The sequence below is a fragment of the Dermacentor albipictus genome, chromosome 9, assembly GCF_038994185.2.
Source record: "Dermacentor albipictus isolate Rhodes 1998 colony chromosome 9, USDA_Dalb.pri_finalv2, whole genome shotgun sequence".
Taxonomy (NCBI): domain Eukaryota; kingdom Metazoa; phylum Arthropoda; class Arachnida; order Ixodida; family Ixodidae; genus Dermacentor; species Dermacentor albipictus.
In genome coordinates this window covers 21685249-21709616 of record NC_091829.1, presented here as the reverse complement: position 1 = coordinate 21709616, position 24368 = coordinate 21685249, and the positions used below count along the sequence as shown (strand labels likewise).

At 47.3% G+C, this 24368-nt stretch overlaps 1 protein-coding gene across 2 annotated transcripts in view; it reads left to right on the top strand.

Moving 5' to 3' along the window:
* Positions 1-281: 281 nt before the first annotated feature.
* dop (microtubule-associated serine/threonine (MAST) protein kinase dop) overlaps positions 282-24368 on the top strand; it is a 288167-nt gene continuing 264080 nt past the window's right edge. For both annotated transcript variants that reach the window (XM_065431890.1, XM_065431889.1), the window contains exon 1: positions 282-1173. The gene's annotated coding sequence lies outside the window, so the exon portion shown is untranslated. The remainder of the gene's footprint in view (positions 1174-24368) is intronic.

Below are 24368 nucleotides of genomic sequence, written 5' to 3'. Positions count from 1 at the left end.
TATCTTTATAATAACATTTAATGTCTATTTTTTTAAAGGATGCAGTGTTGCAGCTGAGGTCATTTAGTGTTTGATTGAAAAAACGAGGGTGGAATATATCAGTGCAGTGGACGCATGGGTGGGCGAATGAGGAACGAAGCATATGGAGGGTAGGAAACATATAATTTTTGTAGGAAACTGTATGGGAAACATGGTGAGAAGGGTAGGAGGCATAGTAGGAGGTGCTGACGAGAGCGAGAACTTGTGATTACGGTCATAGGAGGAGAGATGGAGGAGAGAGAAGAAGGGGGAGAAATGGTGGGGGCGCTCCGTATCCCACGATGCAACGCGTGTCGTGCGCGATTATGAACCTTGTGAATCATGGCTGTGGTCCAACAGGAGGCTGCGGCACGCTCCTAGCTCTCCGGTGTTGTTGCTGCTGCAGGTTGTTGTTTCCCGTTCGCCCGCCACCGCCGCGCAACCTGGACGCGTGCTGAGTGCCAAGTGTTTTCCAATCTGGTGCGAGCCTTTTGTTTGCGGACGAGTGGGCGACCTACGAGGGACATCGTCTGCTACACCTTGGAGCGCCGTCGTCGTCGTCTGCACGAGTGTTGTGGTCGTCGCTGAACTCGGGATTGCTTGCAGCCTCACAAAATCGCGGCCAACGCTAAACAGGCGTGGGTGAGACGGGACAGGCCACGTCGAAGGGTAAACATGTGCTTTTGGTCGGCCCCGCTCTCGTGTGGAGCCGGAACAACGTGCTCCGTTCAACATTCGGGCGCCTCGGTGACCGAACGCCGTGCGTCGACGTGCTGCCGTGCGTGTAATAAAACAGCGAGCGCGGTTTTTTTAGCGCCGTCTTCTTAAGTGGTGAACTCTCCCACCGACCAGCTGCAGCGACCGACGTGAACGGAAATGCTCGGTGACGGAAACGACAGTGAAAAGTGTGCGATAGTGAAGAATTGAAAACGAAAAGAAAGCAAAACCCACCGACGGTGCGCGCAACCTAGGCGATCGCTCAGCTTCCCCTCCTTCGTTGTATGTGTGTGTGTTTTTCTTTCGTTGCACTTTTATTTTTGTAACCGCTGTACCGGCCGGAATTTTTCATTCGCCTCTCGGTTTGACGGCGCGACCGACTTGCTTCGACGATGGCCTTCGCCTCGAACAAGTTTCAGCGGTGCTTGACGGAGTCAGGTGAGCATGTTTCCTTGCCTCCAGCCCGCCTGGTTCTTTTGAGCAGCCAGCGCGCGCGGCGGCTGGCTGTATCTGAAACTCGCATAAATTGTTCCCGCGTCGAGCTCCCACCGCGCGGGAGTTGAAGTGGGGTCTGGGCTGCCGCAATTGTCGCACCGCGGAGTGTGCTTTGCATGCGTGTACCCTGTCCAGACGATAGCGAGCCTTGCGTCCTTTCGCCCTTCCCGGGAAGCAAGAAAAAAGAGAAAAGCAGGTTGCCCGACCGTATCGCGGTCTAAAACTGTAGTGTCTTTCTGCACGCCCAGCAGTGCATTATGTGCACGCATGGGACTCCCACCAGGTTGTTCCCACTGACGAGTGCCAAATGAAGCCGTGCTACGTGCGTCCATCCGGTATACGCGTGCTTGGGTAAGTATAGCGGGCCCTCGCATTTGCGCGATCTCGGGCATCGTCAGTCAGCACGTGAGCGCGAGGAATCGCGATCGAAAGTGATTGCACGGCCCATTCATTCCACAGCACGCGCCGACGATTGCCTTTTCGCATGGCTAGCCCCGCGCAACATCCCGTGCTCGTGGTGCATTCAAGCAACGCACGTTACAAAGCCTGGCTCACGTGCTGTCGTCTGTTCGGGAACAGTCGTTTGCGATTGCTTTTTATTACTGTCGTCATCTGCTGCGCAGGCGATGTGTCAAAGCGTTGCGGGACGCCTCAGGCTGCGTTGCGCGTAGATATGCGGCCTCGGTTGCAGTCATATTCCTACGCTAATTAGGCGAACGGCTTCAAGGTTGAGGGTGCGCGACCTGAGAGCCGCATAATCGCACCAGCAATTCTCTTGCAGCCTTGGCAGCTGGTGTCATTGAACACATTGATTGACTTAGCATATCTTTATCTTGAAGTCACTGAGAACGTGATGGGCGCGTTGTTTATACGATTACAGGATTAATTGCGTGGTGGTCCCGTGTCGCCTTCCGTCGTCCCTTGTTTTATTTGGCGCCTTCATTGTAATCTTTATCTTGTACACCTGCAGCGGGCACCGCGATATCTTAATTCACTTCTTTTAATGTGCAAGGTACGTGTCAATATATAACATTTATTTGCAGGTGCTAAGGTATTGATACCCTGAGAAACTGTAAACATACACAAACACATGCTTGCACTGAAAACATTTCAGATTGTGCCCCCACCACCCTTCCCCAGCTGTGCCGAAATATAACCTCTTGTTGCTATGCCTCAGTCCAATGTCACCAAGACGCTATGGATGTGTTTTTCATTTGGTTATACATGACGCGTAAGAAAGAAGATGCCAGGAGGGCACACCTCTACTGCTTTAGCTACTGTGCTGGGGCCACTGCTTTAGTGAAAACAATAAAGTGCAGTGTGTGAAAGTTTTGTTTTTCATTTGCTGTGCCAGTCGTTGACTATATTACACTGCCCTAGACAAAACCAAAGCAAAGTCACCTACAACATAACTACTGAAAATCCATGTTTCCCTTTGCGTTAGCCTCTTTTATTGAACCAATATATTTTTACTCAGAGAACGACCTACCTGTTCTGTGCATTGTCTCCAGCATGCACTGTATGCATAGGCTCATTGTTATCAAGCCACTTGTGCAGCTATCTCAGGATGAGCAGCACAGGGAAGCAATGCATCGTTTGTGCATGCAGCAACCTTGCAGATAGGAAAATGGTTGTTTTCTTTGAGACCCTGGCTGCTATAAGTAGCTCACACTTCATTGTGCCGTGCCACCTGATAGGAACCTGTGCGCAGCTTACACTGCCCTAGACAAAACCAAAGCAAAGCCACCTACAACATAACTACTGAAAATCCGTATGTTTCCCTTTGCGTTAGCCTCTTTTATAGAACCAATATATTTTTACTGAGAGAACGCCCTACCTGTTCTGTGCATTGTCTCCAGCATGCAGCAACCTTGCAGATAGGAAAATGGTTGTTTTCTTTGAGACCCTGGCTGCTATAAGTAGCTCACACTTCATTGTGCCGTGCCACCTGATAGGAACCTGTGCGCAGATTTGCACGCTCTTGGAAAATCTTTTGACCAGGAAGCACAGACTCCCTTTTCTGAATAGTGTCCTTGGGATGCCTTTAGAAGTTGCCGAATGTCATATGTATTTAATCCAAATGAGACTAAGGGGTCAGGGGATATGGACACTTGAATTAATTAACAGCAGAGGAATAGGGGAAGTCGCAGCGTGCGAGTAATGTTTCAACAAGGGGCCTGGTCTTCATCAGGACGTCATGACCGTGATAAAAGCAAGTCCACTTGCCGCAATGTCAGCTCTGTGCTGAGACCTAATCAATTATGTTGCTAATCTTACTTTATAGATTGTGCTTATGAATATTTAAGGCTTAATAAAGATCTAAATGATGGAAACTCAACAGTGCGAAAGTGTGCTGAAATGCTTTTGTGTACTGTACTATGATAAATTAGTGTACAATCTTGCGCAACAGCGTGATAATTAAAGGGGACGTTTCCATGATACACTGTCTGGGAACATGACTTAGTTGCAGATGGCTCAAGTTTCTAGGACGTTCGTTCATTACTCATTATGCAAAATAGAAGTGAGGCGTGCAGACAGGACACAAGAGTAGAGAAGTGGACAACACGAACGCCGTGTGGACAACACGGCGTTCGTGTTGTCCACTTCTCTACTCTTGTGTCCTGTCTCCACACCTCACTTCTATTATGCATAATGAATCCTTACTAACTAGCTCAGCTTTCTGTCACTCTAACGTTCATTACTGTCAGTCACACCAAGTTGCACTGAATTGAGTTGATTGATTGTTGTCCGGGAAGGCTTTAACTCTTTTGTTACCACGCCTGCAGGAATCGATCTTCAATGTGGTATGTTTCACAAATTTGTTTTGGAATTCTTCTTCTAACAACATCATGCACCGTCTGAAATGACGACTGAACTTTCACTATTTGCCCGATTAGATAATATTGAAAATTGGGGAGCCTGGAAAAATAAAACATTGACTGGAGGTATCGTTGAAACTATAGCATCATGTGCTCCTAGCCTTTCAATAAGAAGATGCAAAATTTACGCTTTGATCGACTCAGCAACATAATTTTCAAATGACAGCAGCAATGAAGACACAGGAGCTTCTCTCGGCTTGTCAATTTTATGATCTGAGGTATAGGCTGTTTTAACAAGGTCTCAAACAACGGTAGATGCATGAGTGCATATTATTTTCATAATTGTGTTAGACTAATAAACTGCAACCTTATTTGGTCCACCATAGGTTGCTTTTAACCATCAGCGCTTCAACAGCATAAGAACGCTCCAGCATCACTTGAATGCACACTAGAACACATTGCTTGCACAGAAAAGGTGATCGAACACAATAACCCAGTATGGAATGGCTTCTGCATGCTCCCTGACCTGACACCCATTGCATCACTAGCCTAAAGAATTCAGTAAAAAAGCAAACCAGGTGCTTTCTGTAATAAGTAAAAACAAATGCTCTCTCTACGAGAGGAGCTTACCCATTTTCACATTTGCAAAGCTACTACTTTTCTGCATAGCTTGGGCATCAGTATGGCTAGTATTGATGCCAGCAAATCACGGTAATAGTTCTTTTTCATTATCTGACTTGCAAAAGTTGAACCAGGTGCATTTTTTTTTTTGCTGTCAGTATTTATGTTTAAAATAGAAAATTATCACTTTCAAACATGTTCTTTAAGGGGCTTCATTGAAGTTACGCATAAGAACTCGCAAAATTGTCTGAGCAATTATTACTGCTATACATCCATTCAAAAGACCAGCGATCAGGTCATAATTTTATGTATTGCAGTATAGGTTGCGACTACTATGTCTTGAAATAAAATGTTAAAACATAAATGCACCAAAAGTGAGCATATGTGCATATGTCTAGCCGTAACGAAAGAGTTTTATAGAACACTACTATGTGCCATAGTGATCCGATCACAAGAGACGATGACGACACTCCCAGCATGCTGACGGTGCGCGAGCAGTGGTATCGGCGTTAACTTGTAGCACACTACCAAGAGCCACTATTTGGCTCCTTCGTTGTAATCAAGAGCCACTGGCCTTGGATTTTGCAACCGCCGAATCCGCTGCACGCGTGCTGTCAGCGTGCTGGGCATCTCATCGCCGTCTTTTGTGATTGGATCACTGTGTGGCACGTAGTAGTGCGCTACTAGTTAACGGTGTGTTTTCCTCATCTTGACAAATATGTTTTGTCGCTAGCATGCCTTACAGCAACTCCTATCACAAGGACATGTTTCACCAGCCACATGAAGTAATGACCGGGTTCCATTTGTTCTCTCATACAACTGAGCCATAATTTAATATATTTAGGAACCAGTCTTGCAGGACGTTCTTGTGTTGTACCACAAGTGTGATGTTAAGCTAACAGTACAATCTGTATTCGCTGATTTTATCTGAAACCAGTGTGCATGCAGGAATGGTATTCAGCATGAGGAATTCGCACATGCTTTGATTGAGAGTGTTTATTTTGCCCAGCTTTGCACTTTATGTTTAATAGAATCGCATATCTGTAGGTGAAATGACAGGTGCTGCAGGTGCAGGTTATTGCAACTTTTCTGCGGCCTACCATGCCAACTGCATTCTTTGCTGCTGTGATACATCATTCCGTGTGTCATTTCTCTTGTTATTATTGCATTGTACTAAGGCAAACGTTAAAAGCAGGGCTTGCCTTGCCTCCTCCCCTCCCCCCGCCTGTTCTGACGTTTATAAAATTCTCGCTATGAACTGATGTGAATAAAACCTGTTCATTCAAAAGGAAAAGCTGTGTTGGAATGGAGGCCTTTGGGAGCGGATTCTTGACTTAGGTGCTGAAATATTTTAGAAACCTTCATTAATATTGTAAAAAAAAAAAGTAAAGTACAGCTCTCTAACTTTGCAATAAAAAAAAAAGAAAAGGAGATTTGGGAGAAGATATGTCAACCATGCCTATTAGAGAATCCATGGGGGCCGAAATTGAATCATAACACGTGATTTAATCTATAATTTGATATATTTACTAATATACCATATGTAATATGGAATATATCAAATGTAATATATTCTCTTTCAGAGCACACATACGTATAAATAAATGTCAAGCTTACATTGTAATTTCTTCTGCTTTAAACGCTCTGTGCATCATTTCTCTTTCTATTAGTGCAGTCTGCGAAGGCAAAATTTAAAAGCAGAGCTTGCCTTGGGCCTCCCACCTGTTCCGATGCTTATGAAATGTAAATGGCTTTTTCTATGCAACTGCTGAACTGATTTGAATGAAACATGTTACATTCAAAAGAAAAAGCTATGTTAAAATGGGCTTTTGGGAGTGGATTATTGAGTGAGGCCCTGATATGCTTTAGGAACCTTCATTAAAATTGCAAAATAAAACAGAAGGTAAGTGCAGCTCTGTAACTTTGCAAAAAAAAGAACATATGACAGAAGATATATGTAAACCATACCTGCTAAAGAATCCAAGGTGGCTCAAATTGATATATCACATGTGGCTACAGACCTTTTTCATATATGTGTACCGTAGTGAATATTCTATTTAATATATATTAATATATGTTCTAATATATGATATATAGCATGGAATATATTAAATGTAATGTTTTCTTAGAGAGCACACACAAATACAAGTCTCAAGGTTACATTGTGATTTCTTCTGCTTTAAACACTCTTTCATGTACTGTTTATGTGCATGCAAGCAACGTTACCACCCCCCCCCCCCCACACACACTTTTTTTTTGCTTCACAACTGTTTATTAAAGTGTGCATTCCTTTGAAATTTGGAAACAAACTCTATTTTCACGCTAAGTTTTGGGGTTTAAGTCATAACCGTGCCCCCAACACTCATTAAATACTATTTTTCAAACACAACAAGCTTTAGTTAACCCTGTCTTATCCACTCAAACCTCCACTAAAACTTATTTCGACATAAAAGAAAATTAGAGCTTGTTCATCTTTATTTCTGGCCATAGAGAGCACATCTGCACAAGAAGAAACAATGAACTGTTACTTGAGTAATAACCTTATTAGTATATTAATTAATCAATTACTAATTGGTGCATTGAAGTATCTGTTACTGAAAACTCGCTCTTGTGTATCACAAATACACTATGCGTTAAATTTCCCTCAGTGTAGAAAAAATGATACTTTGGGCGTTCCAGGGTTAAATTAGCTGACTGACTGCCTGGTGAGACCGTATCTGCATTTCTCATGAGTTTAAATTAAATAGTTGTCCTCGAGCTGAAGTTTCCACCTAAAAACATTCACATGCTACACATGTAAGCAATAGTCATAGCAAGCTCAAGCTTACCAAACCATTTTGTAGCATGGTTTACATGTAGCCATTTGATACATATGACCACAGGTTTCATGGTTCAGGGTAGATCTGTTTTCTGGTGTGTAGCACTACAAGTTGAACATTCAGTTATGCCGATTCTTCATATACAACGGGCAATGCTACGAAGAAATAGAGCTTCATCTTGCTTGCTAAATATAAAGCGGAGTCTAATGTGAAGATGAGCTTAGATTATTGGAGCCTGCATGGCTATAGTTATACAAGGGCTATCTACTGGTTAGTTACATTCCCATTGTTTAGCCAGTACATCCAAACGTTACTAGCCCTTCATGGAACTACTGTTCAGAGCAGAATACTTTCCGCTCCAGTACTCAGCATCACATCAATGTGGTCGATACTTTTCGTTTCTTTTTCACAGTCAAATTACAATAGGCACCCTATTTTATGCTGCCTTGCTGGATCTTTGGAATGTTTAAGTAAAAGGTCCTGTTTCCATGAATAAGGTTACAAGTCGAGCATTCAGGTATGTCTAATCTTCTTACACAGCAGGCAATGCTAAAAAAAAAAAAGTGCTTCACATATGAAAGAAAGATGTAGTTACCCAGTCAAAAAAACGTTGCTCAAATCAGTTGGAAATTTTCACTGTTGGAACAAATTGGATATTACCATATGTGTTTTGGGACACTCATTGGAAAAATCAGACAGGTCCATTTGGACCAGTTGTATTGAACACAATTCGACTCAGTTGTGTACCCAACTTGTGGTATACAGTAATGCTTTGTTTTGTGACTTGAATAAATACTAGTAATGTTCAGTTTGACATCCTACCATAGCCAAGGTAACTTTCCATATGCAGTTAGTTTAAAGTATGTCCTATTATTGTTGTCACCTTAATCTTTCACTTATTTTCATTTGTGCACTGCCCATTTGTGCAGTATTTGTTTACATCCCTTTGTTGACAGCATTGCTGGCATGAAGGTTACAAATAAAGCAGAGCACCGCTTTTTGCCATTAGCTTGCATTAACCTGCCATGCTTTCTCAGATTAGTGCACAATTCAGTCATTTGACTTTTGAAAACCTGTAGTATTTGTTTTGTAACTAAAGTTGCTAAGGCGGTAGTACCAGCATCTTGTGTGCAACTTGCACTCGCGAAGATGCAGTGTGTATGCATTGTAGTGATGTTTTCACAATAGGGGGCTTTAAATTTGCCACAAGATGAGTTATATAGAATCTTGTGTGTCCTTTCTGCGTTATTCATTTTGACAGTCACTTCTCATTCTGGTTTCCTCTCAGCTCCTGTTTCTTCACATGTACAAAGTCCACTATGAAAGTAATGCACATTTTCTGGGAAAAATATATTTATTGATGGGACCTGTACAAATGGTTAAAATTCTTCAAAATACTCTCCTCCTGCATCAATGCACTTGCGAAGACGTGGCTGCCATGTCTGGAACGCACTCTGAAAGTCATCGACGAGAATGTCTCTCAGGAACGCTGTAACATGCTTTTGGATTTTTTCCACGGTCTCCCAATTCTTTCCTTTCAGCACTCTCTTCAGTCGGGGAAGCAAAAAAGAAAGCTGCACGTAGCCAAGTCGGGACCGTAAGGGGGACGGGGGAACACCGGGGTGTTTCATATCATACATGTTTCATATCATACACTGGTCTGCTAAAGCTTTGGCCGGTCAGGCAACAGGTGAAGATCATATAAAGATACGCAGCTAATAGATCCTATCTATTCACCCAGCACTTCATAACTAGCTCACATCTGTTATTAAGTTATTGTTGGACTAATGCAGAGTGAATTGGACTGCTCTAGCATGAGGCCTTACTAAGCTGGGCTACTTGCAGTAGTCCAAAGGTAGGCCGGACATGAGCTCCCCTAAACTACTTGTGCTAAGTACTGAACAGAGACAAGAATTGCACATGGACATGCGACTGGAGGGACTCGCCTTGTCTCTGCTTGGGATGTGGCACAAATAGTAAAAATAACCAGTTACCAACTGGTGCTCGAATTAGTTCAACGGATCTCACACCTTGCCATTGGTTTCATTAGTGCAGCCCAGCAGCATCTGCATTACCATGGTATTTTGCTGGGCTAGTTGGCCATGGTTTGGCCAGGAACATGCACCGAGCCACTGTATGTTGCTGTTCATTTCACACGGTGCAAGCTTTTTGTGGGAGAAGTTCACTGCACTCTTTGCATTTGTGGGAGAGGCAAGGTGCTATGGTTCATGCAGCTACCTGGTTTTTATTGTGAGAGGAGGATTGACAAGCTGTAAAAATCCAAAAATGAAAGAGAGAGAAAGGAGGAGGAGAAAGCAAAGGAAGGGAGGTTAACTAAACTTTGTCCCCTTTTCTACCCTGCACGTGGGGAGGGGGATGGGGAGTGAAAGAAAGAGAGAGAAGAGACAAGCCTTGACCGCACTTTCACATGCACTAAGCCACGTGCAGTGTATCTAAAGTCGGGCAGTGAAGTTTGCCGCCTTCAGGCACTGTAGAACAGCTCGAGTGGCTTTCTGGGCTGATGAGCTGTGAGGTCATGCTCCCAAGACGGGTGGCAATGTTGCCTTGAAATTCTTGCACTTCGAAATTTATCAGTTTTTATTGGAACCCTGAATTGTATCCTAGAGGAGCTAAAGTCTAGGTGTAGCAAGTTTCAACAACTTTAATTGAGTCACGACTGCCCAAATATTCGGAAACTTGCTTTGAAATTTGTGATGTCACACTGACGTATTAGCTCTCAGGTTTCAGTGTGAAAAAAAAAAAAACTTAAGCGAAGCTTTCTTTGCCTCATCCTTCAATTTTTCCACTGTTGCTGCTGCTGTCTTGCACGCTGCGTTGGGAGGTGGAAGCGGAAGAAAGGCAATGCGAGAAATTCGTTCGGACCTTTCCACCGCGTCCCACAATGCCCTCTGGAGCTTTCTGGGCGTTGCCACCCTCTGCGAAAACATCGCACAAACTGCAGCGCTTACCTTTGTACTAACGTGCAACGGTCCAGTGGGGAAGCAAATAGAATGGTAGAGAGGAGGTCAAGAATGGGGTTAGAACTGACGCAGTCACGAAACAAGGGAATAACAGCCTTTCCACTCTTCTATTGCATACAAGGAGGGAGGGCGTTCAGCATACGGTATGTTTCTGCTATTTCTGAAAAAAATGAACATCGTGTAAATTTATAAAGCGGACAACTAACGCAAGGCGTGCGGACCCAAGGCCGCATTAAAGCACCGTAGCGCCTAGGCAACATCACGAAAGTGGCCGCAGGTCAAATCAACACTTCTGTGCCGCTCCGCGGTCGCTTTGTGGCTACGGTGTTGCACGAGGTGATGAGTTCAATCCCGACCGCGACAGCTGCATTTCAACGGGGGCGAAGTGCAAAAAATGCTCATGCACTCACTCCCACTAAGCCGTACCTCATAATCCTGTGGTTTTGGAGGCTGCACCTTGTGGGTGCATGCCGCCATGTTGTGTGAAAACGAATGGCCGAACCGCTGAAATGTCACGGCTATGGTGGCTGGAGGGGATATCACAGCCACCTCCTGAGTCATGACGTCATGACTCGGTAACCTCCTGAGAAACAGAACCGAAACTGACTTCTCAAGCATACCTGCAGTATTAAGGCGGAAGCTTTAATGGCTCATTGTCAAGGTCATCTGCCGTTAGCAGAAACTGACACAGCTTTCCGGCCTCTTGATTGGTCTCCTCTGTGTCGTGACGTCACTGTCACTAGGCGCAGGTGTGCGCCTCCTGATTGGCTCGCGTGCGTGACGTCACTGTCGTCAAGTGTGGGTGTCGAGGTGGTTCGGCGCCGCGCGGAATGACTCATCACATCGGCAAGCGTGGCGGCCGCGTGTTCGACGGTGGGCCCTGACGTCACTGTCCTCGGGTGGTTGAGCACTTGAGGTGGCCTCCCGATTGGGCGCTGCGTGGCCTGACGTCACTGTCGCGAGGCGCGCGTGGCGACCGTCTGCTTGGGTGTGGTGTGGCGGCGGCAGTGGCGGCAGTTTACTTTGCGGTATCATGTGGGAAGGATGCCTCGTCTGGCCAAACCAGTGTCTCCCAACACGCGACGTGTGGCAGCCGCGCTGAACGCAAGCGGCGCTCAAGAGAGGCTGAGCGTATACGTCGCATGCACCATGGCGGCGAGGCGCGTCCGACATCACAGAGTCCACGGACACCGACGGGCCAACGCAAGAGAGGCAGTACGTATGGAGCGACTCTCTGCATCTCCATGTACCAAGGCAAATGAAGCTCGGAAGCGCCGTCACCGCCATCTTGCCGCGGCAAGCCGAGCAAGTAGAAGTCAATCGAGCGAAGTGGATGATGAGGATGGCCAACTACTCCGCGTCAGCGCCATGAAAGACGCGTCTCCTCCTGAACCACAAACGGCGCTGCAACAGTTCGGCGCTGTAAAGCAGCCATCCTGGATGTGGACGCACTAAAGCACGAGGGGTTCACCGGCCATGAGTTGCAAGTCAACATCCTCCCAGATAACAGCATTGAAATAATGGACTCTGTAAGACATCTAAACGATATACATAGGTGTAAACGACGTTGCAGGCATTTAATAAACAAACAATCACACAACTGTGTGCGGATTATGTGCCTCCGTGGGGTTTCCGACGCAACAAATCGCCATTGCAATGCATGGTGTGAGGCTTCCGTCATTTCGCACTTTAGTCTCGACGGTCTCTCTTCCGTTTTTGTTTGTTTTTTTCCGTAGAAATTCGGCGCCTAGGACCTTCTTAGTAGGTGGGGGTGGGGAAGGGTCGAAAATATCGTTTCTATACTCTTTTAACCTACGGATCCATAGTCTTTGCGTAAGTGATCCCGGCCGTCACGAAGCTCCGCTAATCCGTATTTAGCACCAGTAAGGCGTACGGTACTGGAATGAAAGGAAAGCCGATGGCGCATGTGGTTCGTTCGCTCGCACGGTGTTGCTCCTCTCAGATATATGGTGTACACTGCTCCATAATGCCTCCGCGCATGGATTACGAGAGAGGTATAGTTGCACAAGGCGAAGAACGTGGCGCGCCGGATGCAAAAGCAAAGCCTCCCCGCTTGTCTTTGGAGGCCGTGCGTGAACCGCTCTGCTTGCGAAGCGTGGCGACTGCGATAGGGTGTGACGCCGGCGTTTTACTTCCCCCCTCTCTCTCTGTTATTTTGCTTTTTAATGTGCGTCGATCCCGGCATTTGGCTTCGGACGATGTGCCGTCTCCTCGCGCGGCCAGATAAAGGAAGGGGTTCTGGCCGGATAATCCCTCGAGCGGGATTTGCTTTTGGGGGTGCAGGAACGCACGAGCGTGCGTGCCGGATTATGTTATTGGGTGGGATGAGCCGCGGATGACCCCTCCCCTCCCCCATTCCGATCCTATTCGGCCCTAACGCCACTGTATACTGAGGATTTGAAGTGCGCTCGTGTGTGCTGCAGCTTAATTTCGGTGCAGCGCGAGTGTACTTCGAGATAAGGTTTGTGTGATCCAGAGGGAGCAGCACCCTGGCCGACTGTGCACGTACATAGCTTCGTACGCACGCAATCGCATCAATTCTGGCGCTGCTGTTCTACGCACAGAACAGTGCAATGTATTCAAATGTCCACATTATCGGGCGGCGCCTTTAACGTGGCAGTAATGGCAATGTGGCAAATCAGGCTCGATCTCCGGAAAACGTTTATTCAACCTAAAAGCTTTCTTTCTGAGAACCCCCGTACGGAGTTTTACTTTGTGTCTTCGTGCTACTGTCGGGTGTGGGTGACAATTATTAAGGCGAAAGCCTTAGACGGCTCGTGGGACGGAGAATCCGATGTCCGGCGTCATGGCACCAAAATTCATAGAGTAGTCGAGCCTTCGACCTTTGGTGGGAGTCGAATCCACTACCTGTGGTGTTAATTAACGTGAATTTAATTAATACAGTCAATTATGATACAGTTAAGGCACTGTACCCGTGACCTTTGGTGGGAGTTGAAACCTCTTGGTTCGATTCGATTCCGATTCACATCGTGAAGGTCGAGAGTCGAACGCACGACCTTTCTTTAAGCTAAGTTAAATAAGGCATTCGAACCCACGACCAAACGTAGAGGTATGGGCGAACCGGCTGTATCCCCAAGTTGGATTCCAATTGACACATTGAAGCCTTCTTTGCTGTTAATTAGGACGAATTAGGGAGAAAAAATGTAACAGAGAGTAACAACGCATTAGAATGAAAATGTCAAGCCACGTAATGAGTGTCCCGTGAGCGGGCAGGCTTTGGCGTTCATGCTCTTTAGCGTATGCTAAAGCGACTGTCAACTTTTCCCTTCCAGTAATGCTAACATATACTTGCACGAGTTTGGGTTCCTTACATGTACGCCGTCAGGTCTAAAGTTCCCATCGAACATATATTTGCGCGAGTTTGGGTGTCTTACATGTACGCCGTCAAGTTGCCATCGATACAGGAGTAAATTATAAAGTCTTGTAACCGCGCCACGCGACATGAAGAGCTATAGGAACCCCATTCAAGCTCTAATGAGAGTCCTCTTGAATCCTACGCGCTGAGGAGGTTATCGCCTCGGTCAGTGCGGAGGCGGGACCGTCTGAGCGAGGCCGTAATCATTCTAGCGAAGCAGCTGCTTGCACTCGTGTTACTCCAGCTTCGTGTAACGATAACACTCGCCTACGAGTGTGGGCAGATCACGAAAACAGCTCCGAGGAGGAAGGGGGTATACTGCCGTCTAAGCGCACAGGCACTGGGGGAAAGCCGCGGGAACGCGGTACACCGCTCAATGGGGAAGTCGCTGTCCAAGTCACTCGACGACAAAAACGAAAACAAAGTGGCTCCCCAATAGCAACGTTATAGGAAACTCTGCTTCCTGCAGCGCGCATTTGATGTCCCGCGCTTGCACGTGGACGTGGCGCTACGAAGCTCTTAATTTGCGTGTGTGTCTGCACGTGTGTGCGCAGTTATCTGTGCGGGCCCGGTTTCGATTAGGGACGCTTGGCGCGCACGCAACGTACTCGTTTTCAACGATCTTTGCAAATGAGTTTTCGCCCGAAATTTCATGTCCGCGGGTCTGATTTCGAGCAGGCGGCGGGGACAGTGGGTGTATCTGCGCTTGCTATAGGGCGTCGGAATGCAGGACATATATATATATATATATATATATATATATATATATATATATATATATATATATATATATATATATATATATATATATATATATATATATATATATATATGCCGCGTACACTTTATACATCGCGCGCTTTGAAGTGGCTGCGGCTCTTTCACGAGGTTTGGTCGAGACAGCGAAATTCCCGAGGCTGTAGGACAGAAGCTGAGCGCGCTGTCGTAGACGACGATAGGTCGTCGCTCTGACCTTTCTGTTTGTTTATTGTCCCTTGTCCTTTAGAGCGTTAAGTTTTGTTGTTGCTGTACGTGCGCGGAAGAAAAGTCCGCCATGACAAAAAGAAAAAAGAAAGAAAACAATTTGGCAAGGTTCGTTGCAACTAACATTAAAAGGTTAATATGTATCGACTGTAGAAAACAACGTTTTAATTGCGGTCATCAAATTTAAAAAAAATCTTAGAAATCACACACACGCACAAAAATAAAGCATCAATTTTAAATCTCTGGTTCTGTAACTCCGCAATAAAAAGATATGTTACGAGGACTCAGATCTTGCGCTTGTATTGGGGCCCACCAAGTGGCCACACTATCTACGGGATCGGCTTATATGGGAGGGACTCAGTGGCGTAGCTAGGTCGTGTGGCACCCGGGGCCCATAGGTCTTCTGTCAACCCCCCCCCCCCCCCCCGGCTGTAGTCGAGGAAGGCGAGGATATCAAGTTCCAGGTGTTTTCAGACGTACATGACCCCCTCTCCCCCCCACCCACTGGCCCCTTGCACCCAGGGCCCACGGCCCTCCGGCCCCCCCCTGTTGCTACGCCACTTGGACTATTCGCGTGACGTCACCGTTCGCCATTTTTTGTTGTACGTAGTACTGCTCACAGCTTCCTCTGTGCTTCTATAGAGTTGAGCGGATTGTCATAAAGCGTAGCTTTTCACCTTGCTGGCTCTACAACAAAATGGCGGTTTCAACGACGTCAAATCGGGGTATTCTCGTGACGTTACCGCAGACCATATCGTTGGACACTGTTTACAGCTCCAATCGTGCTTATGGAGATAAGTGAATCGAAATACAGCGAAGCTCTTCGCCGTTCTGGCTCTGCAACAAAATGGCGGCTTCAATGACGTCGAATCAGAGTACTCACGAGTCGTCACCGTATACCGTTTCGTTGTATACTGTTTACAGCTTCAGTCGTGCTTCTGGAGATAAGCGGATCGAGATAAAGCGCAGCTATTCGCCGTGCTGGCTCTACAACGAAATGGCGGCTTCAACGGCGTCAAATCAGGGTATTCTCGTGACGTCACCGTATGCCATTTTGTTGTACACTGCTTACAGCTTCAGTCGTGCTTCTGGAGATAAGCGGATCGAGATCAAGCGCAGCTCTTCACCTTGCTGGCTCTACAACAAAATGGCGGCCTGAACGACGTCAGAGCAGAGTGTTCACGTGACGTCACCATACACCATTTTGTTGTATACTGTCTACAGCTTCAATAAGCGCATCGAGATAAACCGCTGCTTTTCACCGTATACTGACTCTACAACAAAACGGTATACCCTCAACGACGTCGGTGCCTATACCCCCTGTAGTTTACTCGGCGAGACTCATTTCGACGCACCAAAATTTCGAGGGAGGTATAGGCAAAGAAGGCCGGCTCCGCCTTAAAAGCTGCTTACGTTCGAGGAAATGCGGTGTGTTGGCGCTTTCGCCGAAAAACGTCGCGTGCACGCGTATATACCCTGCAATAACGCGGCAATTCCGCGCATAGCGTGCGCGTGTCCTCCAAAATCCGCGCAAGCGTTATGTCCTGCGTGTGACAGCGAACGTAGCCGACGCGAACGTAATGAGCGCGTCTGTGCGTTAGGTGCGCGCTTCGTTCACTGCCTTTTCTGTTTGTTTTTCTGGAGACCAAAAAATGCTGCCGGTGATACAAAAGTGCGCAGCGAGTATCGCGAGCGCCTGAACGAACGCGTTGGCAACGTTGCGCAAGGATGCGCAGTTGCGTCACACAAAGTGAGGCCTCGTTGGCTCCCTGGCTGAAGGCACGCTGCGGCTTTTTCACGAGCGGGGTAGATTGGTTTCGGAAAGGTTACTCGCGGTGTCGAAAAGTGTAGGTGGATGAAGTAGAAGCAGAAAAGGTCTCGTTGTCTGGCGTCTGGCTTGTGAAAAATCCGCTGACGTCATTTGTAAAACGCGTTCCGTTTTTTTCTCTCTCTCTCTTATTGCGTTCGTTGAAGCAGAACCTCGGTCGTTTGAAACACTTCTTTTTGAACAAAGTGACAAAGCGTCCCGGGTCTGTAGGCGATGCGGTCCCTATAGCATGCCACCCAAATATCCCGCCGCATGCAAAGGGGTAGGGGAGGGGGGCTGGGGGTGGAATTTACAGTCTGGCGAAATAGCTCGCGTGTACCGTCCTGGGCCTTTCGACGCCCCCGATTTTTTTTTCCATTTTTTTTCTCACCACCTTATACGACGTCAGCGATGACGTTACAGACGCCGACCTCGGAGGGTTAGCATTAGCTCACCGCGGGATCGAAAGAACAAACAAGTTTCTTTCTCCGATTGGTGTCGTGGAGAAAAGTAAGGTAATTTCATTTACAGCGGAGCTGTCTGTGGCTAAAAAAAAATAAAAACATGTGTCCGCGATGTTGACAAAAACAAATCATCATGTGAACCGTTCCTGGCGACGTGCAGAGAGGGTCCAAGCTCGATGGCGCATGCGCCTGTGGGCTCGCTGGTCTGTGACGATGCGTGTCGAAACGTCAGTGTATATGTGTAAAGAAAAACAAGAGAGAAACAAACAACGAAGTTGTGTGTTTGAGCCTTTATTCAACCAATGTAGGATAGCCACCACAGAGAACTTACATTAAGTTCCATATAGCTATATTAGCTATTGAGCAATGCAGCTACACTGGTCTTCCATCTCCGCATAGTGGAAGGGCTCTGAATTTTTTAGTGTCAGTTTCTAGACATTTAGTATTATATTTTAGATGCATAGTAGTGTCACTGTACGTTTGTCGCATACAAACATCTCGTTCTGCGCGTCTGAAAGTGCAATTACCAGTATACAGGCCCAGTCAAGGGTTTTGTGGCTTTCAGTCCGCGCCCCCAGCATTTCGTGCGTGCTATAGATGTACCAGAATGCCGAAATAAATAAATAAATAAATAAATAAATAAATAAATAAATAAATAAATAAATAAATAAATAAATAAATAAAAACGAATGAAAACGAACTTTCAGCTGGGCATATCTTACGACACCAAACCGACACGAGAGGGGGAACATTGAAAAGTAAGCTTACCGCTCTCAACATCGCGCGCGGCGGTTGAGGTTCCTGAAAATGTTTTTTTTTTGCAGGGTCATATATAAGGACCGCCCAACTGCTCAATCACGTCCTTTCTTTTCTTTTCGCTTTCATTTACTTCGTCGTTCCTTCTTTCTAAGTAAACGTGAATTTCAGTAATGAATCTGCCTATTCTACCCGATTCTTCGACCCGGGACCCTTCTCGGTGAGACTGCCCTCCACCACACTTAGTGTTCACGTCTTCGTCATCCTTAGCGCTATATGTGTATAACCGTGTTTCAGCTAAGGCTTTGGGCTGCTGAGCACGAGGCCGCGGGATCGAATCCTGGCCACGGCGGCCGCATTCCGATGGGGGCGAAATGCGAAAACACCCGTGTACTTAGATTTAGGTGCACGTTAAAGAACTCCAGGTGGTCAAAATTTCCGGAGTCCTCCGCTATGGCGTGCCTCGTATTCAGAAAGTGGTTTTGGCACGTAAAACCCCATAATTTAATTTTTTTAACCGTGTTTCAGAATTTCCACTTTCAGGATTTACGCTCGCTTTATGCGCGTTGGCCTAGGCAACCGTGTTGCACCTCTGTGTGGACGACGATTAGAGCCTTCAGCGGGGCCGTCCCGTGCATCGACCGCAGCACGTCGCCGCCGAGTTCGCCGTGCTTCCCCACCACGCACGGGCGCGACGGCGCCGCGCGAAGTTGGGCTTCACCGCGTGACTCACGTCGCAGGCGCCTGTCGCGGTGCGTGCACCGGCAAGTGTCGCTTGGCGCGACGCAGGACGCCGCCCTTTGCCGTTCCACAACCACGTCGTGCTCTGAGGGAAAAATAGGAAGGAAGGGTCGCGAGGGAGAAGGAAACGTGGGAGAGAAGGAGGAAAACACAGGAAATGGGGAGAGAATGGGGAATGAAGCGATGAGAGAAAGAAGGGAGGGAACATGGGGAATGGAGTGGAAAGAAATGGATTTGTATGGTGAGCGCGAAATAGCGAGGGAAAAATAGGAAGGAAGGGTGGGGGGAAGGGAAACGCAGGAGAGAAGGAGGAGAAACACAGGAAATGGGGAGACAATGAAGAATGAAGCGGTGAAAGAAAGAAGGGAACATGGGGAAAGGAGTGGAAAGAAATGGATTTGTATGGTGAGCGCGAAATGGCGAAGGGAGCGACGACCGGAGATCAATGCGACGCGTGCTCGTGTGCCTCGCCGTCCGTCCACTTGCCGTGCGAAGTCGCGCGACAAGGGAAGTTTGAAAACGCGCCGCTGCTGTCGCCGGGAGGCTAAGCGCATGCGCCTTCCAACCTTTAGACGGACTGGGTGGAGGTGGGTGATGTCTTTCCTTCTTTGTTTGTTTGTTTGTTTCTTTCTTTCTTTCCTTCTTTCTTTCTTGAAACGCGTAAGCATCAATTTTCGGCCACCGCTGTTAGGCCAGGCGACTATTTCTCGCCGTCCCCATTCAAAATTAGTGCCATTAGCAATCATCAATCAATCCGCCATTATCGCCATCATCATTGCAGCGTGACATACAGGCCAGTGCTCTTACATCGCACGACCGTAATCCCCGGGAAAGTTTTCCGTCGTACATGCTACGCGTTGTAAAAGAAGAATAAAAAAAATTGCGCTCGGTGCAACTTTTCACGATGAGCCAGGAAGGAGGAGGAGGGTATAGCCGGCTGCTGTCGTGCTTGCTCGAGCAGCCTCCTCTTATACGCGTCATCACTTAACGGGCGTCGCAGCGTGAGATGGCTTTGGCTCCTCTTACGTCACGGGACTGTCTTTCTCGCATCGCCGTCTATAGTGACGACGACTTCGCCGTTACAGTTTCTTTTTTTTTTGCTTCCTCATCCTGCTTGCCTGTCATCTCGTCGTATCCTTTCTCTCTTTTTTTTTTCCTTTTCCTGCCCCGTCCGTGTCGCCCGTCGTCGCTAATACGCGCCTTGACCTTTTGGGCTTCGCGGGAGACGTCGCCCCTCTGCTTGGCTCTTCGACGGCTCGGCGTAGACTGCGTTTCTAGGAGACACTGTGCTTTGCGAACCCTCAGAGCCCAGCACGGCAAAGACAGTTAGTACGTGGATTTCGTCCACGTATTAACTCTATGTGGACGAACTTAGTACTAACGTACACGTACTAAGTTCCACGTTAGTACGTGGAACTTCGTCCTCGTGTGGCTTTGAACCGCTCAGTGACTTTTCAGATTGACCGTTTTTCGACAAAGTATTGCGTTACAACTTCGACAATTATCTACAGTTGGGCACGTGCGCAGAGCCCTATTGCCTTGTGCGTTTAGAAAAAAAGTAATATTGCTTCTAAATTTATATAGACCCGTATAAAGGTGGATAAAGCGCAGTATAAGTAAAGCCGTAAGGATATGTTTGAAGCCACAAGATGGGACGAAATTCTATTGCCTTGTGCGTTTAGAAAAAAAGTAATATTGCTTCGAAATTTATATAGACCCGTATAAAGTCGGATAAAGCGCAGTATAAGTGAAGCCGTAAGAATATGTTTGAAGCCACAAGATGGGACGAAATTCGTACGCATCATAACCACCGTTTCGACGCTGCCTGAGCGATATCGCATGGCCACAGTTCCCTCTAGCGATTTTTTTAGGAAGCCTTGTGCATGCCGTCACCTTCTGCAGACGTTGTGAAGCTCTTCGCTCAATTTTTAATATGTTTCTTAAAGAAAAAAGCTTTTCACCAGGAAGAGTCTGAGCTGTGCTTAAAGGGGCACCAAGCAGTGGGCGCTAATCATTTAAGCCTAATCAGTTAATTAGGCTTTTGTAATAGCGAAACTGCCGCTCCTACCGCGATAGAGACGTCGCCTCGCTGCAGCTCGCCGGTGACGTCATTGATTTTGACAGCGTCTGCTCCTATCTAGTTATAACTAGACCTGAGCAGAAGTTATCTGCAAAGGAGAGCTACATTGAGTTATAAAAAAGAACGAAAGACTCAAAACAAGACGTTCCCAGAACTTTTTAATGTTCCAGAAGTGACAATAGAGTCAGTCGATAGAAAATCAATTGGTAGAGCATCGCATGCGTAATGCGAAGACTGTGGGACCGTTCCCCACCTGCGGCAAGTTGTTTTTTCATCCACTTTCATTTCCATTAATTAACCGTTTCTTTAATTCATTGAGTAAGCATAAGTAAATTATCCTATGTTGTCCTTCGCTTCTTATGATATGCTTAATATAAATTGGACCCCTCGGTAAACCCCCTTTCTTCTCGTTTATTACATAACGAGGGTCTCGAATCCGGCAACATTGATGCTTCAGGTATCACGTGTGGGTTTACTGAGCAGTTGCCTTCACCCAAAAAATATCACGTACTCGTCACGCCGGCGGAGAAAGGATGTTCCACATCCGCCGCCAAGGTTTGTGCGTGGCGGCGCTGGCTAACACTCCCAGGGTTCTAGTAGGAAGCATAAGTAGCCATCGACGTAGTAGTTCTGCGGAAACCCGCAAGGTGGAGAAAAGTAATGAATAAAGGGAAAATCAGACATCCACCCGTTCGTAGCAATTGCTACAAAGGAAACCCATGCGGGTTCCTCGAAAGAAAAGCCTCATAGTTGAAGAAAAAAATTCGTCCCGGACCAGGACGAATTTTTCTTCAACTATGAGGCTTTTCTTTCGAGGAACCCGTATGGGTTTCCTTTGTAGCAAATGCTACGAACGGGTGGATGTCTGATTTTCCCTTTATTCATAAGTAGCCATCGCGGCAGGTGCTGGTGGTGGTGGAGTACAGTTATTCAAGGCAATTTACAGAAGAGCGACTATTTACAGAAGGGGACTGGCAGATGGCTACAGAAAATTCACCAGCATAATACGCAGCATCCATTCACCTCCAATTTGAGTCCACAACGGCGTCTCTCATGGGCGAGGTTGGGGAAGCTAAACCGGTTAAACTCTTAATTTCACGATCAATCAATCAATCAATCAATCAATCAATCAATCAATCAATCAATCAGTCAGTCAGTCAGTCAGTCAGTCAGTCAGTCAGTCAGTCAGTCAGTCAACCAATCAATCAATCAATCAATCGATCAATCAATGAAGCGATCAATCTCACGCTGTCTTACATTACTCGCCGCGATTACCCAGTGACTATGGCTCTCTGCCGTTAAGCGCGAATTCGCGGGTTCGAATCCGTGCCGCGACGGCCGCGTATCGATGTGCTCGAAATGCAAAAGTGCTCGCGTTCTTATATTTTAGGTGCACCTTAAAAAACCACAGGTGGTAAAAAAAGATTAATCCAGAGTTTTGGAGAGAGCCGCCAGGGGGCCAGGGAGTGCGGACGTGGTTCAAGTCGGCTCCGTGAAAAGTTGCCTTGTCTGGTGGAAACAGTGCCGATTCATAGAAATAAGTGATGTGATCGCCTATCGGAAGACCCAAGGATCACCTGGATTACAATTTTATGACTGTAAGTGGACTTTTGGATGTTTTACGGCCACTTTTATGACGACCGCGTCTCCCACCTAGCTAAAGGTAAAGCTAGCGTTGAACAAACGCGGCGGCTCGGCGGCAGCCGAAGCCCCCGGCATCCGCTTCGGAACCCCGCTGTGGAGGCACGAGGACCATGGAGGTGACCGTAGAGGGCAGAGAAATTACCCCCGAAGAACTGAGAACAGCGGATTGGATCACGAAAGTGGGAAAACATGTCAAGGAGCTGCAGGACCTTGCGAGAGGCGAACGGCGAGAAAGCCAAAACAACGGCGAGCGGACGGAACGCGGAACCGCGTTCGGGGAAGGCAAGAAGGCGGCAGCGGCGAACGCCGCGTATAAGCAGCTGGGGCACAAGATCGCGGAGCGTTCCATTGCGTCGCACCTCCCGCGATTACCGCCGAACGACTACAAGATCATCCTTCGGCCGAAGAACGGGCTGGCGCTCGCAAAAGTTCCGACTACCAGGCTGAGTGCGGCGGTGCGCATGGCAGCGCAAATCCCATGGGTTAAGGGACAAGAAAAGGACGTGCTTATTGTTAACGATAAGCAAGGCACCCTGATTTTCAGCACCCCAGATATGGACACTGTCTGGAAGGTGACCAAGATTAAGTCTATCAAGATCGAAAACAAGGACTACGAAGTCACGGCGTACCTCGCGCCGCACGAAGACAACGGGCGGGGTGTGGTGCACGGCATCGACCCGACATTGACAATAGAGGAACTGACTGAGGCCTTCGGTAACGCGAAGAACCCGCCGATACTTGGAGTTAGGAAGATGGGCAACTCCAGCTCGGCAATCGTCACCTTCAAGAACGAGACAGTGCCGAGGTGGATGTACTGTTATGGCGTACCTCTGAAGTGTGTGCTCTACAAGAAACGCTACGAGGTGTGCTACCAGTGTGGTGAGCTAGGACACAGATCGGACGTATGTGTCAGCGAACACGTTCAATGTCGGGGATGCGGAATGACGTCTCCACCTGAGGATCACGCATGTAAGCCCAAGTGTAAGTTGTGCGGCAAAGGTCATTTAACGGCAGACCGGAAATGCAAGGAAGCTTTCAGGACCCCTTATACGATAAAGAAGAGGCAATGGGAAGCCAAGCTGCGCTTGGAGGAGGAAGAGCGGAAGGCGAAGGAGACCGACGTAGGAAGGAGCAGATGGGACAAGAATCAAGGCAGATCCAGGAGTCCGTCAAGACAGCGGAGCATGTCGAGAGGGAGGTCGGATTCCTTTCCGCGACTACCGCAACGGCAGGAAGGGGAGACGCAACCGAAGGCTGGGCGCGGGAATCCGGGGACCTCCGGCAGCGCTGTCGTCAACAATCCAGCGAGATCCACGTCTCCGAACAGAAAGGTGGGTTGGGCAAGCAGGGCCTCCCAGGATAAACGCGATGAGGAAATGTTTCAGATTAAGGAAGAGAATCGCATGCTTAAAGAACAGCTAGCCGCGATGAATAGGCAATTGGAGGAGCTTAAACTAGCCCTTAAGCCTAATACAGCACATGTTAAACAACCGCAAGTGTCGCAAAAGCCAAATATCGAAGGATCAGAGGAGCAGATAGCGTCTCCGCCTCCTGCTAAAAAGAGGGCGAAGGAAATGGAGAAGCCCATGATAGATAAGGACATAGAGACAGTGATAGACAATAAAATAGCGAAACTGGAGGAAAAATTTGAGACCAAGTCTGCTCAGGACGATGAATGGCGCAAGGCCTTCGAGGAACGCATGTTGGGGATGTTCCAAAATTTGACACAGCAGTTGCATCAGCGAGATAACAATCTCACAGAGCGACTGCATCAGAGGGATAATAAACTCACTGAAGAACTTAAGGCAGAATTTGCGAAGAGGGACCGGGCATATGAACAGCTCACCCAGCAAGTATTAGGAAATCAGCTAGTTGGCAGCCATGGCTCACAGATCCAGTAAAAACACCGTTTGGCAATGGAACTGTAGAGGCTTCACGCGCAAGCGTGCGGTCCTACAGGAATTCCTGAGGAACGGGGATCGACCTGAGCTAATAGCACTACAGGAATGCGGTAGAAAGGCAAAA